Below are 24,991 nucleotides of genomic sequence, written 5' to 3' on the forward strand. Positions count from 1 at the left end.
ATCACTGCTGGTATACTGTATATCTATGTATACAGTATAGTCGCTGCTGGTATATATGTATACGGTATAGTCTCTGCTGATATATATTGATGTACATGATATAATCACTGCTGGTATATGTCAATGAGGGGACACTGGAGGGGTCACGCCGAATCCCACCGATGCCAGCAACTGTCAAAGATCGCAACCATAGTAGGTTTTATCTCAACCCACCCGCTGTTATCTTTGGAGAGAACAGCTCCCTGCTGCCCTATCATCAGGTTTTCAGTGTCCGGCTAAATCCGGCGAATGTTGGAAAAACTGGATCCGGCGCAGATTGTGAAAAACTGATGCGACGGATCCGGTTTTTTGACGGATCTGGCTAGCCTATCTAGATTATTGGCTAAAAAAAAATTGGAGCATGCTCAGTTTAAAAAACCGGATCAGGCCGCCGGATCCGCCTTTTTCCGGATCCGGGACCTTCCGGCTCCCATAGGCTTCCATTCTAGCAAACAGCCGGAAGCGCCGGATTCGGCGCTTCAGGCTTTTTCGCTGGAGACAAAAAATGTTGCTGTGGACGGTTTTTCAACAAACCGGAAGAGGCAGATTTACCGGATCTGGCGAAAACCGGCTGAAACGCAATGTCATCCGGTGCAATCCAGCACTAATACAAGTCTATGGGAAAAAAACCTGATCCGGCGGCAACATTCGCCTGATCCGTTTTTTTGAAAATTAGCCGGATTTAGCCTGACACTGAAAACCTGATGTGTGAAAGTAGCCTTATAGGCCGGTTATCAGGAAACTAACAGTGAGTGTATAGTATGTACACTTCCAATTGAAACACATGGAATATCTGTATAAACCCCCCCCCGATACAGTCACTGTGAACTCCACGATAACCCCAGACTACTTGCTGCTACCACCAGTTAGTTTTTATACATGGTGACTGGAGATGTGGTTCTGGTTCTGGTAGCGTATGGCTTCGGGGTGCGGGTTACAGAACAAAAGGAACAAAACTATTACATTTTATATTTAATCCAAAACAATAGGCAGTGGTTATAAAAATATGCAAAAGATTTTTTGTCTTGGGACAAAACAATACAGCATATACAGTTACATAAAATAAAATGGATAAAACAAAAGAAGCTTACTATGCTGATCACATATGATTCAGCCTACCGAAGGACAGTGCTTTGATTGAGAAATGTCCAGTAAATGGGATTCCATCATACACTGATCTGTATCTCTTTACGTGAACCCTTATCATAATTTGTCTTGATCTTTTATCAGCACCTGAGATAGACCCACACCCCCCACGATGACTTTACATGAGCCAAGTTGTGGTATGTCCTCAGCCCTTCAGGATTTTATAAAATTCCCAACTTATGTGATAACTTCACTCCTGATGATCGCAGAAGTTCTAATTTCGCCGACATTTTTTTTAATTGGGATTTTATAATTCCCCAGAGACCAAACATGACCATGGCTTTTGTCAGAGATTTGCCCACTATTGATTTGTGTCTTGTAGGTCGGGGCTACAGTTATGAGAAAATATGCATCTTCTTCCCCAATTCGTCCTGAAGCTGAAATATTATGTCCATAACTATAGGATGTATACAAACTCCAATATTCATATTTTTTCTCCGGAGACATCATTCTGGGGTCAACATATAACACTTCCCCTGAAGGGGCAAAGTATTTTCTGGGGACAAAAGAGGCTCTGTCACTTCTCTATCTATCTGTAAACATATGTATCTCTGTTACCCAGCCCTCTGAAAAGACTTTTCCAGCTTTAACTACCTGTCCAATCTATATACTTTTGACTTCCTCCTTGGTAATACAGGTGTCTTTTTGTACAAAGGGAGCTGCCTATGTTTTAATTAGGGTGGTCACTTCACAACTATACCCAATTTCCTACTTCTTTGTGACAGAACATCCAAAAATCATACATTGATCTAATGCCGCTAGGCAAAAATATACAGTGGGTACGGAAAGTTTTCAGACCCATTTAAATTTTTCACTCTTTGTTTTATTGCAGCCATTTGGTAAATTCAAACAATTTCTTTTTTTCTCATGAATGTACACTCTGCACCAGAGGCGGCACAGACTGCAGAGGGCCCCTGTTTGAGAATTAGGCTATGTGCACACGTTGCGGATTTTGCTGCGGATCCGCAGCTGCGGGTCCGCAGCAGCTTTCCATGCATTTACAGTACAATGTAAACCTATAGAAACCGCAATCCGCAGTGCCCATGCTGCGGAAAAAAACGCGCGGAAACGCTGCGGGTTACATTCCGCAGCAGGTCAATTCTTTGTGCGGATTCCGCTGCGGTTTACACCTGCTCCACAATAGGAATCCGCAGGTGTAAAACTGCAGGTGGAATCCGTACTAAATCCGCGGTAAATCCGCAGGTAAAACGCAGTGCCTTTTACCTGTGGATTTCTCAAATCCGCAGAGCTCCAAAATACGTGTGCACATAGTATGTGCACAGGTATTTTGGAGCTCTGCGGATTTTTCCGCAGCGTATTTGAGAAATCCGCAGGTAAAAGGCACTGCGTTTTACCGCAGTTTTTATGCGGATTTTATGCGGATTCCACCTGCAGTTTTACACCTGCGGATTCCTATTGTGGAGCAGGTGTAAACCGCAGCGGAATCCGCACAAAGAATTGACCTGCTGCGGAATGTAACCCGCAGCGTTTCCGCACGTTTTTTTTCCGCAGCATGGACACTGCGGATTGCAGTTTCCATAGGTTTACATTGTACTGTAAACGCATGGAAAGCAGCTGCGGACCCACAGCTGCAGATCTGCAGCAAAATCCACAACGTGTGCACATAGCCTTACGTATGGGCCCCCGTCCGTACCACAATGATGTTATCGAAACATATACAAGGACAAATTTACAGGATAGAACACAAGTATCAAATCTAAAAAACTAAAGTTCCATATTTGACAGAATATAAACACGCAAAACTCATGTAACCAGGATATAATATGGGCAGAGTTAGGTTATGTTCACATGTTGCATTTTCACTGCTTTTTTATGCAAATTGTAATCTGTCTTTTACAGTACCAGCAAAAGCTATGAGATTTCAGAAATCTCCTACACTCATATTGATCTTTTTTCCTGACTGATTTGGAAAACTGCTGCATTTTTTAACACATCAGCGTGTCACTTCTTTCAGTGTTTTTTTTCACCCATAGACAGCAATGTGGCAACAATGCAGCAAAAAAATGCAGCATCAGATTTGGCTGCGTTTTTCATGCAAAAACCTAAGGATGTTGCAACATGTTTTTTGAGGGGGAAATAAACTTTATTAGCATGCACAACAGACAATAAAAGCGCAGCAAAAATGCAGAAAAACCTGCTTTTTGTAAGCAGAGTCTTTACTACCAAGAAAGCAGGTTTTACCTGCACAAAAAAAATGCAGCAACAATGCAACATGTGAACATAGCCCTAGGTGTAAAATTTAGCTGGGAACTGAGGAAGTGCTGGATCCCACCCTGAGCACTTGCAAACTCATTTGCATACCACTTCTAAAGTGGATTCCTCTGCAGCCGATCAGCGCTTTGTTTAATACGGTTAAGGATTAATTTTGACAAATGTCATCAGTTTGGCAGAGGGGGTAAAAAGTGCCTTTAAAAAATTATTGTATGATAATGTTGCAGGGCTGCTAGGCCAAAAGCTGCCATGAAAGTTGCCAACAGTCTGCTGTCCTGGGCTGAGATATAGCAGAGGCATACAGTGACTTGGTATAGCAGTCACTCGTACGGCACCTGCACACATCTTTTTCAAGCGAATATGCTCCATAATCTGAAAAAGTGCTAAATAAATGTTAAAACGAATGAACATATGCGCTGCAATTTTAAACCACTTGTTGTGCAAATCTTCAGACTTTTCAGCGTCTTTTGGCTATGTGCACACGCTGCGGAATGGTGTGCTGATTTTTCCACACTGATTTTGGTAAATCCGCAGGTAAACAGCACTGTGCTTTACTGCGGATTTACCGCGTTTTTTGTGCGGATTCCACCTGAAGATTCCTATTGAGGAGCAGGTGTAAACCGCAGCGGAATCCGCACAAAGAATTGACATGCCGCGGAATATAAACCGCTCCGTTTCCGCACAAAGAATTGACATGCTGCGGAATATAAACTGCTGCGTTTCCGCACAAAGAATTGACATGCCGTGGAATATAAACCGCTGCGTTTCTGCACAAAGAATTGACATGCCGCGGAATATAAACCACTGCGTTTCCGCACAAAGAATTGACATGCTGCGGAATATAAACCGCTGCGGAATCCGCACAAAGAATTGACATGCCGCAGAATATAAACCGCTGCATTTCCGCACAAAGAATTGACATGCCGCAGAATATAAACCGCTGCATTTCCGCACAAAGAATTGACATGCTGCGGAATATAAACCGCTGCGTTTCCGCACGTTTTTTTCTGCAGCATGGGCACTGTGGATTTTGTTTTCCATAGGTTTATATGGTACTGTACACCTCATGCTGCCTCGGCCCACAATGTCCTGAATGCATGTTAAATCCTGTCAGATGCAAAGCATTATTTCACAGGGTGGTCTGGCTACAGGAGCGGCCCACTGTAATCTGCCATGTAGGGCGGCTCATCGACCCAGGCAGGATCAGCCATACACAAGCATATATACACACACACACACACACACACACACACACACACACACTACTGTACATACACTGCAGCCTGTGTAATACACTATGCACACCATATTACATATTCTGTATACCATATACACAGCCATATACACTATATGTAAATGATATACCAGCTTGCATACACACTATAAATACCATACTCATGCTATTATAAACTCTATATACAGTTACACACGCTATATACTGTATACAGAAAGATAGAATCACCTTCGCTGTAGTCGGTCTTCAGGAGCAGTCGGGGTCCTCACACACCTGCCCTCCCCCAGTATAGCAGCAATGAAGGGTCAGCAGGACATTGGGGACACAGCAGAGCAGCTTCCTGTCACTGCCTCAGCACACAGCGGCCATGTCCGCCCTCCCTCTCCCTCTGTCCCGACTGCCTGTCTAGTGATAGAGGAGGGGACACGGTTTATACACTTCAGCTGTGGGGCAGGGGCACTGCTGTCATGGAGGTGGGGGAGCCTGTGGACTCGGTGCCGGCTCCTTCCCGCGCCCCACACTGCCGGCTGCTGCACACTTCTCACAAGTCTCACAAGCAGCAATCTGTGATGGCGCCGCCTGCTGGACAGAATGATGTTTTCTCTCAGAGAAGACATGAGGTAATTCCTGAGGCCTCCAGACACTGGGCCAGACACAGAGGTCACCGGGCCAGACACAGAGGTCACCTGGCCTGTGCAGGGATGGGACAGGAAGGCCACAAAATCAGCGTCATCATGAACCTGTCCACTAGGCCCTGGTGTGAATACAATGCACCTGTCCATTATCAAGTGTCAGCCAATCACAGGAGTACACATAAAGCGGAGTCTGTGATTGGCTGAGGGGGTGAGGCACGTGTCCCTGCAGCGCTTTATAATGGGCCCCTCTCCAGTCTCCCCCTCTATAGCGGCTGTGGCTAATGCAGTGTTTCTCAACTCTGGTCCTCAAGACCCACCAACAGGTCAAGTTTTCAGGATTTCCTTAGTATTGTGAAGCGATGGCTGGGGGACCACCACGGTGCAGGAAGACTACTGTACACAAGATGAGGTGCAAACAACAAAGGGTAGGTTTATTGGAAGGCAAGGAACGAAGTGAATGAGGAAGATGCAAACAGGGGTATACAATGGTAAAAGACAATTTACAATTGTTCTAAACGTTATCTTTTCCGTAAAATAGCACGGTACTCCAACTATTACAGACTCAACATATGTCTAACAAGCAAATATAAACAATAAACAAGTGATGATGCTACTCTACATATAACCTCCCTGGCCTTTACTAAGCAGGCCACACGGCTCCCGTGTACTGACTATTGAAGCCTACACTAAGCCCTAACAGGTGCACCAAACAGGAACAGACTCACGGTGATGTTGGAGAATCAGCTCCAGTCCCAGGGGGGCCCCCAGCAGTCTAATATGGTGGTGCGCACGGCTTTCTGTCAGCTCTGTGAAACTTGGTCTTCTCCTTGCTTCTGGATCCTAGGGATGCTCCTGGTAACTGTAAATCCCTTTCTCTGTATCTTCGTGGATCTCTTGCAGCTATGTCAGGACACAGTTCTCTCTTTCAGCTATCAGCAAAAAAAGTCCTCTCTGCAGCAGCCTCAGTTCACACACGCTGCTACAGCTCCACACCTGCACTCTGCCAGACTAGTTCATCACACCGACTATTGCAGGGGAGAAGCAGAACATTCCATCATGCCAGACAAGGGGGTGCATGTTGTGAACTCTGTTTTTGGGCTCCCTCTTGTGGTCACAAGTGGTACTGTGTGAGTGCTGTCTTTGGGCTCCCTCTGGTGGCTCTTTGTGTCATTCTGCAGGTCTGAGGCTGGATCAGCTGTCTCGTTATCAGTTAGCTGGTTTCCTATTTAGCTCACCTGGACTATCAGTTGTTGCCTGCTGTCGATGTATTCAGTGCTATTTTGATATTTCCTGAATTCCTTCGTTATCAGTCTCGCCAAGAGAAGCTAAGTTTCTGTTTGGTTATTTTTTGCTCATCAGTGTTCAATATGTTTCTTGGTTATTTATTTGTCCTTCTCCAGCTTGCTAATATGTGATTTCCTTGCTTGCTGGTAGCTCTAGGGGGCTGAGTTTCTCCTCTCACACCGTTAGTTGGTGTGGGGGTTCTTGAACTCTCAGCGTGGATATTTTGTATAGGGTTTTTTACTGACCGCACAGTTCCCCGCCTGCCTTCTGCTATCTAGTATTAGTGGGCCTCATTTGCTGAATCTGTTTTCATTTCTACATTTTGTATTTTCCCCTTACCTCACCGTTATTATTTGTTGGGGGCTTCCTATATCTTTGGGGTCATTTCTCTGAGGCAAGTGAGGTCTTACTTTCTCTATAGGGGTAGCAAGTTTCTCAGGCTGCGTCGAGACGTCCAGGAATTTAGGCACGTTCACCGGCTACCTTTAGTGTGTTTGGTTAGGATCAGGTTTTGCGGTCAGTCTAGTTACCACCTCCCTAGAGCTTGTTCTATGTTCAGTAACTTAGCTAGTCCTATCTGTGATCCTCAGCCACTAAGGATCATAACAGTACAGCAGGTCCAAAAAGTGTTTAATGCATCGCAGAAGTGGGATAAGAGAAGTCCTGAGTACAATTTTTTTTTTTCCTCTCCCTTTGCTGCAGTCTGTCCAGCTTCTCTCATCCCCTTAATCTCTGGGTGGCTTTGAGTTCAGCTGCAGACATGGATATTCAGAGTCTGACTTCTAGTGTGGATCATCTTGCTGCAAGGGTGCAAAGCATTCAGGATTTTGTTGTTCGCACTCCTATGTCTGAGCCAAAAGTACCTATTCCTGAGTTGTTTTCTGGAGATAGATCTAGGTTTCTGAATTTTAAGAATAATTGTAAATTATTTCTTTCTTTGAGACCTCGTTCCTCTGGTGATTCCGCTCAGCAAGTTAGAATTGTTATCTCCCTGTTACGTGGCGACCCTCAAGATTGGGCTTTCTCCCTGGCGCCAGGAGATCCTGCATTGCTGAATGTGGATGCGTTTTTTCTGGCGCTTGGTTTGCTTTATGAGGAACCTAATCTTGAGAACCAGGCAGAAAAGGCCTTGCTGTCTCTCTCTCAGGGCCAGGATGAAGCTGAGGTGTATTGTCAAAAATTTCAGAAATGGTCGGTGCTTACTCAATGGAATGAGTGTGCCCTGGCTGCAAATTTCAGAGAAGGTCTTTCTGAAGCCATTAAGAATGTTATGGTGGGGTTCCCCACGCCTGCAAGTCTGAATGACTCAATGGCTTTGGCCATTCAGATTGATCGGTGTTTGCGGGAGCGCAAAGCTGCGCACCATCTGGCGGTGTTTTCTGAACAGAGACCTGAGTCTATGCAATGTGACCAAATTCTGACCAGAATTGAGCGGCAAAATCATAGACGTCAAAATGGGTTGTGCTTTTACTGTGGTGATTCAACTCATGTTATCTCAGCATGCTCTAAGCGCTTAAAAAAAATTGCTAAAACTGTCACCGTTGGTACTATACAGCCTAAATTCATTTTGTCTGTTACTTTAATTTGTTCTCTGTCATCCTACTCGGTTATGGCTTTTGTGGATTCAGGTGCTGCCCTGAACCTGATGGATTTGTCGTTTGCCAGGCGCTGTGGTTTTGTCCTGGAGCCTTTAGAATTCCCTATTCCACTGAGGGGAATTGATGCTACACCATTGGCGGAGAATAAGCCTCAGTATTGGACTCAAGTGACCATGTGCATGACTCCTGTACATCAGGAGGTGATTCGCTTTCTTGTGCTGCATAATTTGCATGATGTTGTCGTTTTGGGTCTGCCATGGTTGCAGGCCCATAATCCAGTACTGGATTGGAAAGCTATGTCTGTTTCAAGTTGGGGTTGCCAGGGGATTCATGGCGATGCTCCTTTGGTGTCAATTGCTTCTTTCACTCCTTCTGAGGTCCCTGAGTTTTTGTCGGACTACCAGGATGTACCTCCCTACCTCCTCATAAGGATTGTGATTGTGCTATAAATTTGATTCCTGGTAGTAAGTTCCCTAAGGGACGACTTTTTAATTTGTCTGTACCAGAACATGCCGCGATGCGGAGCTATATAAAGGAGTCTTTGGAGAAGGGACATATTCGCCCGTCCTCCTCCCCTCTTGGTGCAGGATTCTTTTTTGTGGCCAAGAAGGATGGTTCTCTGAGACCTTGTATTGATTATCGTATTCTAAATAAAATCACGGTGAAATTTCAGTATCCTTTGCCACTATTATCTGATCTGTTTGCTCGGATTAAGGGGTCCAGTTGGTTCACCAAGATAGATCTTCGTGGTGCGTATAACCTTGTGCGTATTAAACAGGGGGATGAATGGAAAACAGCATTTAATATGCCCGAAGGCCATTTTGAGTACTTGGTGATGCCTTTTGGACTCTCTAATGCTCCTTCTGTGTTCCAGTCCTTCATGCATGACATCTTCCGAGAATATCTGGATAAATTTATGATTATGTATCTGGATGACATTTTGGCCTTTTCTGAGGACTGGGAGTCCCATGTGAAGCAGGTCAGGATGGTGTTTCAGGTCCTACGTGCTAATGCCTTATTTGTGAAAGGCTCAAAATGTCTCTTCGGAGTACAGAAGGTTTCCTTTTTGGGTTTTATTTTTTCTCCTTCTACTATTGAGATGGACCCAGTCAAGGTCCAGGCTATTCATGACTGGACTCAGCCTACATCTGTTAAGAGTCTTCAGAAGTTCTTGGGTTTTGCTAATTTTTACCGTCGCTTCATTGCTAATTTTTCTGGCGTGGTTAAACCCTTGACGGATTTGACCAAAAAGGGTTCTGATGTGACTAATAGGTCTCCTGCGGCCGTGGAGGCCTTTCGGGAGCTGAAGCGCCGGTTTTCTTCGGCTCCAGTTTTGTGTCAGCCTGATGTCTCTCTTCCTTTTCAGGTCGAGGTTGATGCTTCTGAGATTGGAGCAGGGGCTGTTTTGTCGCAGAGAAGCTCTGATTGCTCTGTGATGAAGCCTTGTGCTTTCTTTTCGAGAAAGTTTTCGCCTGCCGAGCGGAATTATGATGTTGGTAATCGGGAGTTGTTGGCTATGAAGTGGGCATTTGAGGAGTGGCGACATTGGCTCGAGGGAGCTAAGCATCGTGTGGTGGTCTTGACTGATCACAAAAATCTGATTTATCTCGAGTCTGCCAAGCGGCTGAATCCTAGACAGGCTCGTTGGTCGTTGTTTTTCTCCCGTTTCGATTTCGTGGTCTCGTACCTGCCTGGTTCGAAGAACGTGAAGGCTGATGCGCTTTCTAGGAGTTTTGTGCCTGACTCTCCGGGAGTTTCAGAGCCGGCTGGTATCCTCAGAGAGGGAGTGATTTTGTCTGCCATTTCCCCAGATTTGCGACGAGTGCTGCAGAAATTTCAGGCGGATAGACCTGACCGTTGCCCACCAGAGAGACTGTTTGTCCCAGATAGATGGACCAGCAAAGTTATTTCCGAGGTTCATTCTTCGGTGTTGGCAGGCCATCCTGGGATTTTTGGTACCAGAGATTTGGTGGCTAGGTCCTTCTGGTGGCCTTCCTTTTCGCGGGATGTGCGTTCCTTTGTGCAGTCCTGTGGGATTTGTGCTCGGGCTAAACCTTGCTGTTCTCGTGCCAGCGGTTTGCTTTTGCCTTTGCCTGTCCCGAAGAGGCCTTGGACGCACATTTCCATGGATTTTATTTCGGATCTTCCAGTCTCTCAGAGAATGTCTGTCATCTGGGTGGTGTGTGATCGTTTTTCCAAAATGGTCCATTTGGTGCCCTTGCCTAAGTTGCCTTCCTCCTCCGATTTGGTTCCTCTATTTTTTCAGAATGTGGTCCGCTTGCACGGCATCCCTGAAAATATTGTGTCTGACAGAGGATCCCAGTTCGTGTCCAGATTTTGGCGGATCTTTTGTGCTAAGATGGGCATTGATTTGTCTTTTTCGTCGGCCTTCCATCCTCAGAAGAATGGCCAAACCGAGCGAACTAATCAGACCTTGGAAACTTATTTAAGATGTTTTGTTTCTGCTGATCAGGATGATTGGGTGACTTTTTTGCCATTGGCCGAGTTTGCCCTTAATAATCTGGCTAGTTCTGCTACTTTGGTTTCGCCTTTTTTCTGCAATTCTGGTTTTCATCCTCATTTTTCCTTTGGTCAGGTTGAGCCTTCTGACTGTCCTGGGGTGGATTCTGTGGTGGATAGGTTGCAGCAGATTTGGAACCATGTGGTGGACAATTTGAAGTTGTCACAGGAGAAGGCTCAGCGCTTTGCCAACCGCCGTCGCGGTGTGGGTCCCCGACTTCATGTTGGGGATTTGGTATGGCTGTCTTCACGGTATGTTCCTATGAAGGTCTCCTCTCCTAAATTCAAGCCTCGCTTCATCGGTCCTTATAAGATTTTGGAAATCCTTAACCCGGTGTCATTTCGTCTGGACCTCCCAGCGTCGTTTGCCATTCATAACGTGTTCCATAGGTCTTTGTTGCAGAGGTATGTGGTGCCTGTGGTTCCTTCTGTTGAGCCCCCTGCCCCGGTGCTGGTTGAGGGCGAATTGGAGTACGTGGTGGAGAAGATCTTGGATTCTCGTATTTCTAGACGGAGGCTTCAGTATTTGGTTAAGTGGAAGGGCTATGGTCAGGAGGATAATTCCTGGGTTGTCGCCTCTGATGTTCATGCGGCCGATTTGGTTCATGCCTTCCATGTGGCTCATCCTGATCGCCCTGGTGGTTTTGATGAGGGTTCGGTGACCCCTCCTCAAGGGGGGGTACTGTTGTGAACTCTGTTTTTGGGCTCCCTCTTGTGGTCACAAGTGGTACTGTGTGAGTGCTGTCTTTGGGCTCCCTCTGGTGGCTCTTTGTGTCATTCTGCAGGTCTGAGGCTGGATCAGCTGTCTCGTTATCAGTTAGCTGGTTTCCTATTTAGCTCACCTGGACTATCAGTTGTTGCCTGCTGTCGATGTATTCAGTGCTATTTTGATATTTCCTGAATTCCTTCGTTATCAGTCTCGCCAAGAGAAGCTAAGTTTCTGTTTGGTTATTTTTTGCTCATCAGTGTTCAATATGTTTCTTGGTTATTTATTTGTCCTTGTCCAGCTTGCTAATATGTGATTTCCTTGCTTGCTGGTAGCTCTAGGGGGCTGAGTTTCTCCCCTCACACCGTTAGTTGGTGTGGAGGTTCTTGAACTCTCAGCGTGGATATTTTGTATAGTGTTTTTTACTGACCGCACAGTTCCCTGCCTGTCTTCTGCTATCTAGTATTAGTGGGCCTCATTTGCTGAATCTGTTTTCATTTCTACGTTTTGTATTTTCCCCTTACCTCACCGTTATTATTTGTTGGGGGCTTCCTATATCTTTGGGGTCATATCTCTGAGGCAAGTGAGGTCTTACTTTCTCTATAGGGGTAGCAAGTTTCTCAGGCTGCGTCGAGACATCCAGGAATTTAGGCACGTTCACCGGCTACCTTTAGTGTGTTTGGTTAGGATCAGGTTTTGCGGTCAGTCTAGTTACCACCTCCCTAGAGCTTGTTCTATGTTCAGTAACTTAGCTAGTCCTATCTGTGATCCTCAGCCACTAAGGATCATAACAGGTGCAGCCTCTTAAAGTGACAGCATGTTCCTTACTGTCCATAACAGCACCACCCTACTACATGCCTCCCTTCTTAATGATGGTCTTCCTCGGCCATCACAGCATCAGGGTCAAAGTGTAATGGTGGAACGTTCAATGCGGAAACAGCACCTATAGAGGAGGCAATAAAGTTGCAAAAACAGACAGAGCACACTGTTCTACATATCGGACTGGTGGAACCCCTGCATTAGACCTCTAGGATCTCCGAAGCTCTTGGCTGTCAGGCAAGGCTTGACTATCTTCCAGAGGAACACTTGTTGCAGGAGACATTGTGAGCTCTTGTCTGGTCTCGACCTCGCATGGCGGTACTGGTACATCCATGGGATTACCGTCTCTGTGCGGCTGAGGACCCCCTCCTGTGTCAGGGACGGTCCACCACTCATCATCGATTTCACCATCAGGCATGACAGATTCAGGAAGTGGAGTAGCGCCTTCAGGCGACAATGGCGTAGAACAGACCTCAGACCGGCAAGGCCGCAGCATATTTCTGTGAAGTACTCTAGGGGCGGATGCCCCAGTCTCAGTCTGTACCTTGTAGACAGGGCCGTTAGCATACACTCGTTCGATAACTTTGTACAGCTGTACTTCCCATCTCTCACTTAGTTTTCCCTTGGGGCATTTCTCTCTGATTAATACTCGGTCTCCAGGTTGGAGGGGTAACTCGAGTCGGTTTGTGGCCCATATGTTCTTTTTCTTGCAGCTGCTGACCCGCCAACCGCCGTATCGTTTGCAATCGTTGCCGATGCTCTTTCACCCATGAGGTGACAGTTCGCTCCATCAGCTTCTCTGGCTGTTCGAAATTCAGCTCAATGATCTCTCGTCCAGCTCTTCCAAACAGCAGTAGATAGGGGGTATAACCGTGGTGGAGTGGACCCGATTGTTGTAGGTCCAGACCAATTCTGGCAGATAGTCTGGCCAACATGCCTTCTTATCCTCCTCCAACGTTCTCAGCATTTGAAGTAAGGTTCGGTTGAAGCGTTCACAAGCTCTGTTGCCTTGAGGGTGGTAAGGGGTGGTCCGGGACCACTCGATGCCATACATACGATACAATTCTTCCATCACCTTGCCTTGGAAACATGCGCCTTGGTCAGAGTGGATGCGCTTTGGGCACCCATACACCCGGATGAAGTCTTGACAGATGGCTCGCACCGCCGATTCTGCAGTCTGATCTCTAGTCCTTCAAAAAGAACCTGAAGACCTACCTCTTCCGACAAGCCTACAACCTGCAGTAACCACCGATCAACCAAACCGCTGCACGACCAGCTCTACCCTCGCCTACTGTATCCTCACCCATCCCTTGTAGATTGTGAGCCTTCGCGGGCAGGGTCCTCTCTCCTCCTGTACCAGTTATGACTTGTATTGTTTAAGAATATTGTACTTGTTTTTATTATGCATACCCCTCCTCACATGTAAAGTGCCATGGAATAAATGGCGCTATAACAATAAATAATAATAATAATAATAGTCGGAGTGACTACTGCGAACTTAAAGAAATGATCGGTCATCACCAAACAGTATTGCAGCCCCCGGGCCGAGTGTCCCACGAGGAGATAGTCGATCACCAAGACTTCTAGCGGTTCCTTAGTTTGTATGGTTTGGATGGGTGCCCTATGTTCGGTACTCTTAATGAGGTCACATACTCGACATTGCCGGCAAACCTCTTCCACCACAAACTCCAACCGGGGGCAATGCACATACCGCTGTAACCATTGGTATGTCTTTGTGGGGCCGAAGTGTGCTCCAAATTGATGGGCTTCTTTAGCTACTTCTTGAGCCATTCTTCCTGGGATGACCACTTGCCACCTTACTTCCATATCTTTTGGCTGTTGCCTCTTACGATATAGCACAGACTCTCGCACTTCCAGTCTATCCCACTGGTGTAACACACTCCTCATTTCAGAGTCCAGATCATCTCTCTCTTGTTTGCCAGGCTTACGCTTTTGAGTTACCCACCATTTCATCTGTCTGAGCCCTTCGTCTTCATCCTGAACATGTCCCCATTCCTCATTGGTTCTCCCCAGGGACCGGGGTAATGCGCAGGCCTCCCTTCTTGACTGGGCCGCAACCATTGGGGGCTTAAACTTGCGAAAGTCTGGGGTTTCTTCCTCTTCGAGTTGCTCATCAAGATCTCCCACTGGAGTCTCCACAGTCACTCTTGACAGCCCATCAGCATTTGCGTTTTCGGTAGCAGAGCGATAACGGATGGTAAAGTCGAACTTGGCTAGGCAAGCCACCTACCGTTGTTCCAAGGCCCCCAATTTAGCATTCTCAAGGTGGGCCAGGGGATTATTGTCTGTTCGAACTTGGACCTTGGTACCTGTCAGGAAGCCTGCAAACTTTTTTGTCATGGCCCACACCAGGGCCAGGAGCTCTAACCGGAAGGAGCTGTAATTGTGAGGGTTTCTTTCGCTGTCTCGCAGGGACCTGCTATCATACCCGATGACTCTCTCATGTCCATCCTGTATCTGAGAAAGTACTGCACCGAGTCCATGAAGGCTACCATCTGTGTACAACAGGAATGGTTGATCGAAGTCTGCGTAGCCAAAATCGGGGCTGAGGTAAGGGCATTCTTTATAGCCTGGAAGGCCTCGTCTTGTCCCTGTGCCCAGGGGATGCGCTGGGTCTTCGGCACTCCAGCGGTCCCCCTCAACAACTCATTAAGAGGACCCGCCACCTCCGCGAAGTCTTTAACAAACTGGCGGTAGTACCCAGCGAGTCCCAGGAAGGCCTGGAGTTCTCTCACTGTTCGAGGGACTGGCCACTTCTGGATAGCAGCCACTTTTTTTGGCGAGGGTAGAACTCCATCTTGTGACACTATGTGGCCCAGGTACTGGATCTCTCTCTTGAAGAGGTGGCACTTCTTTGGCTTCACCTTCAGGTTATGAGCCCGCAGTCTTCCGAGTACCTGTCCAAGCCGGGCAAGGTGTTCTTCAAATGAGGCCGAAAACACAATGATGTCATCCAGATAGATCAGGGTAGCCTCAAAATTTAAGTCTCCCAAACACTTTTCCATCAGCCGTTGAAATGTGCCTGGAGCATTGGAGAGCCCGAAGGGCATCCGGTTAAACTCAAACAGCCCCATAGGGAGGATGAAGGCGGTTTTCTCTTTGTCTTTCTCTGCCATGGCTACTTGCCAGTATCCGCTTGCTAGGTCCAGGGTGGAGAAGTACTTGGCTTTCCCCAACGCTGTCAAGGATTCCTCGATGCGGGGCAACGGATACGAGTCTCGAACAGTGCAGGCATTGAGTTTCCTGTAATCTACACAGAACCGGATGGTCCCATCCTTTTTCTTGACGAGCACCACCGGGGCTGCCCAAGGACTCTGACTACTCTGCACCACTCCTGAATCCGGCATCTGCCTCAGTAATGTTTTCACCTCTTGATACATCTTGGGCAGGATCTGCCGGTATCGTTCTCGAATTGGACGAGCTTCCCCAGTCAGTATCTCATGCGTGATGGCTTCAGTACAGCTGAAATCTTCGGCGCGACGGGCGAATGCGGCCTGATTTTCCCACAGTGTAGTTTTTATTGCTTTCACACGCTCAGGACCCAGAGCCTTCACATCCACTTCCATTTGGTCAAGGATGACCCGTCCACTCCACTCCGGGGATGGCGTCTCTTCGTCCCCTGCAGTAACTGCTAGGGTCCACCCCGCACCTTCTTTCGGTGATAAAGACATCTCCTTCTGACTCACCACTTCACCCTTAAGGCCCCGTCTCACATAGCGAGATCGCTAGCGAGATCGCTGCTGAGTCACTAGTTTTGTGACGCAACAGCGACCTCAGTAGCGATCTCGCTATGTGTGACACGTACCAGCGATCAGGCCCCTGCTGCGAGATCGCTGGTCGTGTCGGAATGGCCTGGACCTTTTTTTGGTCGTTGAGGTCCCGCTGACATCGCTGAATCGGTGTGTGTGACACCGATCCAGCGATGTCTTCACTGGTAACCAGGGTAAACATGGGGTTACTAAGCGCAGGGCCGTGCTTAGTAACCCGATGTTTACCCTGGTTACCAAAAAAAACAAACAGTACATACTCGCCTTTCGGTGTCCGTCAGGTCCCTTGCTGTCTGCATCCTGCTCTGAGTGCCGCCGTACAGTGAGAGCGCAGCACAGCAGTGACGTCACCGCTGCGCTCTGCTCTCACTGTACGGCGGCACTCAGTGAGAGCGGGAAGCAGACGGCAAGGGACCTGACGGACACCGAAAGGCGAGTATGTACTGTTTGTTTTTTTTGGTAACCAGGGTAAACATCGGGTTACTAAGCGCGGCCCTGCGCTTAGTAACCCGATGTTTACCCTGGTTACCCGGGTGCTGCAGGGGTACTTCGGGATCGTTGAAGACAGTTTCAACGATGCCGAAGAGGTTCCCCTGATTGTTGGTCGCTGGAGAGAGCTGTCTGTGTGACAGCTCCCCAGCGACCACACAACGACTTACCAACGATCACGGCCAGGTCGTATCGCTGGTCGTGATCGTTGGTAAATCGCTATGTGAGACGGGGCCTTTATGTAGGTACACCAGGGCCAGATCTGTCCCTCGTGGCAAGGTGACCTCCCCGGGGCCCACATTCAAAGCTCTTATGGGGACATGTCCTCGCTGGACCACAGCTATCGTACGAGCTATCATGACTTCTTGGTCCACCCCTCCGCCTACCACAGGCTGAACAACCACTTCCAACTCGTCAAGGTTGCAGTGAGTCCCCACTGGAAGGTATTCTATAGTTTCTCGCTCAGGAGGTAGGATTACAGGTTCTTTGCCAGGGGCCCTGATGACCCCTACCGTCTGATAAGATGGAACACTCTTCTGCGTCCCACAGACGCGGATCAGTCGTTGAAGGGCTTCTTGAGTGGGCTTATGTGTAGTAGCCTTCTTCCAATATCCAGGTCCCCGTTTGGTAAACATAATCTGATCGAGTTCACGTAGGATATTCATTCCCAGTACTACAGGCACATCTTCCTTGATAGGCTCAGGGACTAGCAGGATCCCTTTTCTCCCAACATCTTGCCCACAGATTCGAATATTCATCCACACGACCCCTGTGACCGGGATCGGTTGTTGGTTGGCAGCAAACAACCGGATCAATGTCTCTTTTTCTGGCTTGGCCAGGTCCTGAAAATGCTGCTTGAAATACGCTTCCGGCATCGTTGTCACTTGTGACCCGGTATCTATCAGGCAATCCACTAGAACTCCTTCGAATTCAGCACGTAGGATGGGGCTCCCAGCAATCAAGTGTTCGTTATGATATGGAGCAGCCTCTCTTCTCGCCTCCCCCGCAGAGTGCCGCACTACTGCGGGGATTGGTAGTTTAACGGCAGCTTCCGCTGACCTTGAGTATAGTTCCGACAGTCTCTGGCAAGGTGCCCCCGTCCTCCACATTCCCAGCATTGGATGCCTCCTCGCTGGGGGGTACCTCGAGCCTGTCCTCGTGCCTCCGATGCCTGATAGGAGGGGGCTTGCTCCCACTGATCCCTTATCGGTCGGGCTGAAGAATGGTTGCATGAGTGAGTACGGTGGGTCAGACTGTTGTAGTTCCCCCACTCTTCGCTCCATCTGGGTCAGTTTCTCTTGCATGTTGACAAGGGACCGCTGCAAGTCCTGCACCACCTGGACCAGCACCTCCTGATGGTTTGGGTCCCCTCTGGTATTGGCGCCCTGGACACGCATCACCCCAGACGCATAGCTCTCTTCTTCACTTCGAGCCACTGTTTCCGCCAGAATTTGACGAAACGTAAGAGCCGGATCTGCCCGGACCCGATCTGACAGTGCTCGCCTCAAGGATGTGCTGTGCAGTCCCAGAATGAATTGCTCCCGGAGTATCTGGTCTTTAGAGCCCATGTGTTGTAAACTCTATTTTTGGGCTCCCTCTAGTGGTCACAAGCGGTACTGTGTAGTGTTGTCTTTCTGCAGGTTGCAGCATCAGCTGGTTCGTTATCCTTGGTTGGTTTCTTATTTAGCTCACCTGGATACTCAGTTCCTTGCCTGCTATCAATGTATTCAGTGCTCTTCAGATTCCTTGTGTCCACCTTGCTCCCAGTCTCTCCAAGACAAGCTAAGTTTTTGTTTGATCATTTTTTGATTATCAGTGTTCATTATGTTTTTAGTCCAGCTCGCTAAAATGTGATTTCCTCGCTTGCTGGTTGCTCTAGGGGACTGAGTTTCTCCCCCCACACCGTGAGTTGGTGTGGGGGTTCTTGAAATCTCAGTGTGGATATTTTGTAAGGGTTTTTTACTGACCGCATAGATTCCCTTTTCTATTTTCTGCTATCTAGTATTAGTGGGCCTCATTTGCTGAATCTGCTTTCACCCCTGTGTATGTGCCTTCCTCTTACCTCACCGTTATTATCTGTTGGGGGCTTCTATATCTTTGGGGATTATTTCTCTGGAGGCAAGAGAGGTCTTTCTTTCTCTCTAGGGGTAGTTAGTTCCTCAGGCTGGCTCGAGACGTCTAGGATTTTTAGGCACGTTCACCGGCTACTTCTAGTGTGTTTGGATAGGTTCAGATTTGCGGTCAGTCCAGTTTGCCACCTCCCTAGAGCTTGTCCTACGTTTGTTACTTAGCTGGAGTAATTTGTGATCCTCAACCACTAAGGATCATAACAGTATAGCAGGCCAAAAAGTGTTTAATGCATCGCAGAAGTGGGATAAAAAGAAGACCTGAGTACATTTTTTTTTTTTTTTTCTTCCTCCCGCTTTTCCTTTGCTGCAGTCTGTTTAGCTTCTTTCATCCCCTTGAACTCTGGGTGGTTTTGAGCTCAGCTGCAGACATGAATGTTCAGACTCTGACTTCTAGTGTGGATCATCTTACTGCACGGGTGCAAAGTATTCAGGATTTTGTTATTCGTAGCCCTATGTCAGAACCAAAGATACCCATTCCTGAGTTGTTTTCTGGAGATAGATCTAGGTTTCAAAATTTTAAGAATAATTGTAAGTTATTTCTATCTCTGAGACCTCATTCCTCTGGTGATTCCGCTCAGCAAGTTAAAATTGTTATCTTCTTGTTGCGTGGCGACCCTCAAGATTGGGCTTTCTCTCTGCCGCCAGGAGATCCTGCTTTGCTTAATGTAGATGCATTTTTTTCTGGCTCTTGGACTGCTTTATGAGGAGCCTAATCTTGAGAATCAGGCAGAAAAAGCGTTGCTGGCTATCTCTCAAGGTCAGGATGAAGCAGAGGTGTATTGTCAAAAATTTCGGAAATGGTCGGTGCTTACTCAATGGAATGAGTGTGCCCTGGCTGCAAATTTCAGAGAAGGCCTTTCTGAGGCCGTTAAGAATGTTATGGTGGGGTTTCCCACCCCTACAAGTCTGAGTGATTCTATGGCTTTAGCCATTCAGGTTGATCGGCGTTTGCGGGAGCGCAAATCTGCTCATCCTTTGGCGGTATTTTCTGGACAGAGACCTGAGTCTATGCAATGTGACCGAACTCTGACCAGAATTGAGCGACAAAGTCATAGACGTCAAAATGGGTTGTGCTTTTACTGTGGTGATTCTACTCATGTTATCTCAGCATGCTCTAAACGCTTAAAAAAATCGCTAAACCTGTCACAATTGGTACTATACAGCCTAAATTTATTTTGTCTGTTACTTTGATTTGTTCTTTGTCGTCCTACCCGGTTATGGCTTTTGTGGATTCGGGTGCTGCCCTGAATCTGATGGATTTGTCGTTTGCCAGGCACTGTGGTTTTGTCCTGGAGCCTTTGGAATTTCCTATTCCTCTGAGGGGAATTGATGCTACGCCATTGGCTGAGAATAAGCCTCAGTATTGGACGCAAATGACCATGTGCATGACTCCCGTACATCAGGAGGTGATTCGCTTTCTCGTTCTGCATAATTTGCATGATGTTGTCGTTTTGGGTCTGCCATGGCTGCAAGCTCATAATCCAGTTTTAGATTGGAAAGCTATGTCTGTGTCAAGTTGGGGTTGTCAGGGAATTCATGGCGATACTCCGTTGGTGTCTATTGCTTCTTCCACTCCTTCTGAGGTACCTGAGTTTTTGTCTGACTACCAGGATGTATTTGATGAGCCCAGGTCCAGTGCCCTGCCCCCTCATAGGGATTGTGACTGTGCTATAAATTTAATTCCTGGTAGTAAATTCCCTAAGGGACGACTTTTTAATTTGTCTATACCAGAGCATGCCGCGATGCGGAGTTATATAAAGGAGTCTTTGGAGAAGGGACATATTCGCCCATCCTCTTCCCCTCTCGGTGCAGGATTTTTTTTTGTGGCCAAGAAGGACGGTTCTTTGAGACCTTGTATAGATTATCGTCTTCTGAATAAAATTACAGTCAAATTTCAGTATCCTTTGCCACTATTGTCTGATTTGTTTGCTCGGATTAAGGGTGCCAGTTGGTTCACCAAGATAGATCTCCGTGGTGCGTATAACCTTGTGCGCATTAAGCAGGGAGATGAATGGAAAACAGCATTTAATACGCCCGAAGGCCATTTTGAGTACTTAGTTATGCCTTTTGGACTCTCTAATGCTCCTTCTGTGTTTCAGTCCTTCATGCATGACATCTTCCGAGAATATCTGGATAAATTTATGATTGTTTATTTGGATGACATTTTGGTCTTTTCTGATGATTGGGAGTCCCATGTGAAGCAGGTCAGGATGGTGTTTCAGGTCCTGCGTGCTAATGCTTTATTTGTGAAGGGCTCAAAATGCCTCTTCGGAGTACAGAAGGTCTCCTTTTTGGGTTTTATTTTTTCTCCTTCTACTGTGGAGATGGACCCAATCAAGGTCCAGGCTATTCATGACTGGACTCAGCCCACGTCTGTTAAGAGTCTTCAGAAGTTCTTGGGTTTTGCTAATTTTTACCGTCGTTTCATCGCTAATTTTTCTAGCGTGGTTAAACCTTTGACGGATTTGACCAAGAAGGGTTCTGATGTGACTAATTGGTCTCCTGCGGCCGTGGAGGCCTTTCGGGAGCTGAAGCACCGGTTTTCTTCAGCTCCAGTCTTATGTCAGCCAGATGTCTCTCTTCCCTTCCAGGTCGAGGTTGATGCTTCTGAGATTGGAGCAGGGGCTGTCTTGTCGCAGAGAAGCTCTGATGGCTCTGTGATGAAGCCATGTGCTTTCTTTTCAAGAAAGTTTTCGCCTGCCGAGCGGAATTATGATGTTGGTAATCGGGAGTTGTTGGCTATGAAGTGGGCATTTGAGGAGTGGCGACATTGGCTCGAAGGAGCTAAACATCGTGTGGTGGTCTTGACTGATCACAAAAATCTGATTTACCTTGAATCTGCCAAGCGCCTGAATCCTAGACAGGCTCGTTGGTCGTTGTTTTTCTCCCGTTTCAACTTCGTGGTCTCATACCTGCCTGGTACGAAGAACGTGAAAGCTGATGCACTTTCTAGGAGTTTTGTGCCTGACTCTCCGGGAGTTTCTGAGCCGGCTGGTATTCTCAGAGAGGGAGTGATTTTGTCTGCCATTTCCCCAGATTTGCGACGAGTGCTGCAGAAATTTCAGGCGGATAGACCTGACCGTTGTCCACCAGAGAGACTGTTTGTCCCGGATAGATGGACCAGCAGAGTTATTTCCGAGGTTCATTCTTCGGTGTTGGCGGGTCATCCTGGGATTTTTGGTACCAGAGATTTGGTGGCTAGGTCCTTCTGGTGGCCTTCCTTGTTGCGGGATGTGCGTTCCTTTGTGCAGTCTTGTGGGATTTGTGCTCGGGCTAAGCCTTGCTGTTCTCGTGCCAGCGGTTTGCTTTTGCCTTTGCCTGTTCCGAAAAGGCCTTGGACGCACATTTCCATGGATTTTATTTCGGATCTTCCAGTATCTCAGAAAATGTCTGTCATCTGGGTGGTGTGTGATCGTTTTTCCAAGATGGTCCATTTGGTGCCCTTGCCTAAGTTGCCTTCTTCCTCCGATTTGGTTCCTCTATTTTTTCAGAATGTGGTTCGCTTGCACGGCATTCCTGAAAATATTGTGTCTGATAGAGGATCCCAGTTTGTGTCCAGGTTTTGGCGGACTTTTTGTGCTAAGATGGGCATTGATTTGTCTTTTTCGTCGGCCTTCCATCCTCAGACTAATGGCCAAACCGAGCGAACTAATCAGACGTTGGAAACTTATTTGAGATGTTTTGTTTCTGCTGATCAGGATGATTGGGTGACTTTTTTGCCTTTGGCCGAGTTTGCCCTTAATAATCGGGCTAGTTCTGCTACTTTGGTTTCACCTTTTTTCTGCAATTCTGGTTTCCATCCTCGTTTTTCCTCGGGTCAGGTTGAGTCTTCTGACTGTCCTGGGGTGGATTCTGTGGTGGATAGGTTGCAGCAGATTTGGAACCATGTGGTGGACAATTTGAGGTTGTCACAGGAGAAGGCTCAGCGCTTTGCCAACCGCCGCCACGGTGTGGGTCCCCGACTTCGTGTTGGGGATTTGGTGTGGCTGTCTTCTCGGTATGTTCCTATGAAGGTCTCCTCTCCTAAATTCAAGCCTCGCTTCATCGGTCCTTATAAGATCTTGGAAATCCTTAACCCGGTGTCTTTTCGTTTGGATCTCCCAGCATCATTTGCCATTCATAATGTGTTCCATAGGTCTTTGTTGCGGAGGTATGTGGTACCTGTGGTTCCTTCTGTTGAGCCTCCTGCTCCGGTGCTGGTCGAGGGCGAATTGGAGTACGTGGTGGAGAAGATTTTGGATTCTCGTATCTCTAGACGGAGGCTTCAGTATTTGGTTAAGTGGAAGGGCTATGGTCAGGAGGATAATTCCTGGGTTGTCGCCTCTGATGTTCATGCGGCCGATTTGGTTCGTGCCTTCCACGCGGCTCATCCTGATCGCCCTGGGGGTCTTGATGAGGGTTCGGTGACCCCTCCTCAAGGGGGGGGGGGTACTGTTGTGAACTTTATTTTTGGGCTCCCTCTAGTGGTCACAAGCGGTACTGTGTAGTGTTGTCTTTCTGCAGGTTGCAGCATCAGCTGGTTCGTTATCCTTGGTTGGTTTCTTATTTAGCTCACCTGGATACTCAGTTCCTTGCCTGCTATCAATGTATTCAGTGCTCTTCAGATTCCTTGTGTCTACCTTGCTCCCAGTCTCTCCAAGACAAGCTAAGTTTTTGTTTGATCATTTTTTGATTATCAGTGTTCATTATGTTTTTAGTCCAGCTCGCTAAAATGTGATTTCCTCGCTTGCTGGTTGCTCTAGGGGACTGAGTTTCTCCCCCCACACCGTGAGTTGGTGTGGGGGTTCTTGAAATCTCAGTGTGGATATTTTGTAAGGGTTTTTTACTGACCGCATAGATTCCCTTTTCTATTTTCTGCTATCTAGTATTAGTGGGCCTCATTTGCTGAATCTGCTTTCACCCCTGTGTATGTGCCTTCCTCTTACCTCACCGTTATTATCTGTTGGGGGCTTCTATATCTTTGGGGATTATTTCTCTGGAGGCAAGAGAGGTCTTTCTTTCTCTCTAGGGGTAGTTAGTTCCTCAGGCTGGCTCGAGACGTCTAGGATTTTTAGGCACGTTCACCGGCTACTTCTAGTGTGTTTGGATAGGTTCAGATTTGCGGTCAGTCCAGTTTGCCACCTCCCTAGAGCTTGTCCTACGTTTGTTACTTAGCTGGAGTAATTTGTGATCCTCAACCACTAAGGATCATAACACCCATGCCGCCAAATCCATCCGCCTCCTTTCTCTGCACCTCTGCTAACACTTCTTGCAGTGCTGTTGCATACTAAGAAATTCCTTCTTCTTCCCGCTGCAGCCTAGAGAAAAATTTGGCACGAAGGTGTCCGGCGCTAGCAGTCTTGCCGTAGATCTCTTCCAGGAACTTCACTAGCTCCTTCAGGGTGCTGCGGGTGAGTTCTAGTTGTAGGCAGACCTTTTTACGGGCTTCTCCCTCTAGGGCAGTTAACGCAATGTCCACTTCGAGGTCTGGGCTGATGTTATAAATCTTCAGGGTGCTTTGCAGCCGGGACACCCAGTCGGACAGTGGCATATTCTTGCCATCAAACTTTGGTAGCACACTAAATATGGTGCCCATAGGGAGTGTTCTTGCAGGGGTTCCACCAATGCCCACGGCATCTCCATTAACATTAGCATTCCCGCCATTGCTGTCTGTTGCCTCCATCTTGGTGACAGTACCCTGCTCGCAGCGCCACTTGAAGCGATGGCCGGGGACCACCACGGTGCAGGAAGAGTACTGTACACAAGATGAGGTGCAAACAACAAAGGGTAGATTTATTGGAAGGCAAGGAACGAAGTGAATGAGGAAGATGCAAACAGGGGTATACAATGATAAAAGACAATTTACAAGAGTTATAAACGCTATCTTTTCCGTAAAATAGCACGGTGCTCCAACTATTACAGACTCAACATATGTCTAACAAGCAAATGTAAACAATAAACAAGTGATGATGCTACTCTACATATAACCTCCCTGGCCTTTACTAAGCAGGCCACACGGCTCCCGTGTACTGACTATTGAAGCCTACACTAAGCCCTAACAGGTGCACCAAACAGGAACAGACTCACGGTGATGTTGGAGAATCAGCTCCAGTCCCAGGGGGCCCCCAGCAGTCTAATATGGTGGTGCGCACGGCTTTCTGTCAGCTCTGTGAAACTTGGTCTTCTCCTTGCTTCTGGATCCTAGGGATGTTCCTGGTAACTGTAAATCCCTTTCTCTGTATCTTCGTGGCTCTCTTGCAGCTATGTCAGGACACAGTTCTTCTCTCTTTCAGCTATCAGCACAAAAAGTCCTCTCTGCAGCAGCCTCAGTTCACACACGCTGCTACAGCTCCACACCTGCACTCTGCCAGACTAGTTCATCACACCGACTAT

This window comes from Ranitomeya variabilis, chromosome 2, assembly GCF_051348905.1.
Source record: "Ranitomeya variabilis isolate aRanVar5 chromosome 2, aRanVar5.hap1, whole genome shotgun sequence".
Taxonomy (NCBI): Eukaryota; Metazoa; Chordata; class Amphibia; order Anura; family Dendrobatidae; genus Ranitomeya; species Ranitomeya variabilis.